A 1,453-nucleotide genomic window follows, 5' to 3' on the forward strand; every position below is an offset into this window, starting at 1 on the left:
GTTGAGCTCTCAGCCCTGGAGCCTTTTCTCTTCATGGCATGCTGCCCTGAGGATATTTTAGTGCAGGGATAGGCAGCCGTGTGCCAGAGTGTACCGAGAAAAGGCCGGTTTTCATTTCAGCTGCATGCTAAAGCAGCTGATGGTTCACCCTCTGTGTCTGAAGGTGGTCTGCTCAGTGTTCCGCAGTGTTCCTGTAGATGAGGTAGAAAATTGCAGGCGTGTTTTGAAACCCTGCTGGAGTGTTTGTGGAGCAGCCACAAGGTGACACTGTAGTACACAGTTCAGGCAGCGCAGGGCTTCAATCACAGTTGATCCCATAGTGGTGTAATAAGTAACAACCTCTTTCTCATTGAATATTTACACTCCAATAAGAGATGAATGATTTCCAAGCGAGGATTTTTTTTTTCTTCTTCTTTTTTTTTTTTATCTCTTTCAAGGAAATTGCTAGATTTCAGCAGGAAGTTTTTTAATGCAGCAAAGGTTGCCTCTAAATGAGGCGAAGGTACCATGAGTGGATCTGATGGACTTCCAAATGAGGGGTGAAACTGGACCAGACTTACTCCAGACAATCTGCTTTGATCTCCCAATCTCCCCTGTGATACCGAGCGCTGGGAAAGCCTCCTCTACACCTTGTAGCCCTAAAGCAGAAGAGGCAGGAGGGCTTCACCAGCCCCCTCCTCCTCTTCTCACTGCCCATCTTTCTCTCTTTCTTTGCACACACACACACATATTCACCACCCACACCCGCACCGGACTCTCTTTTGAAAGTCTAGGGCTTGATTTAAAATTCCTCTTCAGAGCGTGTCATGCATTTTATATGCATGGCGAGTGGGAGAGAAGAGGAGGGATTGCGTGGGGCTCCAGCCCAAATGAACTTCCCTCCGCTGTTGGTCTCCTCAGGGATGGATCCACACACACACACATGCACACACATACATACACACACACACCACTTTCTTTCACTCCCCTCATTTTCTCGCACCCACTCAACTCTTTCAACATTAGTTTTACTGCATCATGCTTTTCACAAATTCCACCGAGCAGCAAGAGTGCCGTAGCCTTTGAAGACAAGTGTGATCAGAACAGAGGCAGGGGGTGTAAAAAAAAAAAAAAAAAAAAACCTGGCCGCAGGGCATTTGGGTTTTTGCACTCATGTTTAGCAGCGTATGGAGCAGAGGAGGGAGGCTGACAAGTGCAGCGTTTGGGGACAGCTTTGATGTCTGATGGGGTGCGGCTGCTGCTCATGCACAGCCCCTTCACAAGGAGACTTGTCACGGTGACACAGGCAGGCTTATATTTACAGTTCACAGCCCTGGATGGAGAACAGATAATCAAAAGAGCGCTGCTGATGCACCACTCTCCACCTAAACATCTCTTATTCTCTTTCTCTCTTGCTGACAAGCTCAGAGATGAGAATCGATAAATAAAATCAGACGTGAACTTGGACTGCAGC

The sequence above is a fragment of the Chaetodon auriga genome, chromosome 12 (assembly GCF_051107435.1).
Source record: "Chaetodon auriga isolate fChaAug3 chromosome 12, fChaAug3.hap1, whole genome shotgun sequence".
In the NCBI taxonomy this organism is placed as follows: Eukaryota; Metazoa; Chordata; class Actinopteri; order Chaetodontiformes; family Chaetodontidae; genus Chaetodon; species Chaetodon auriga.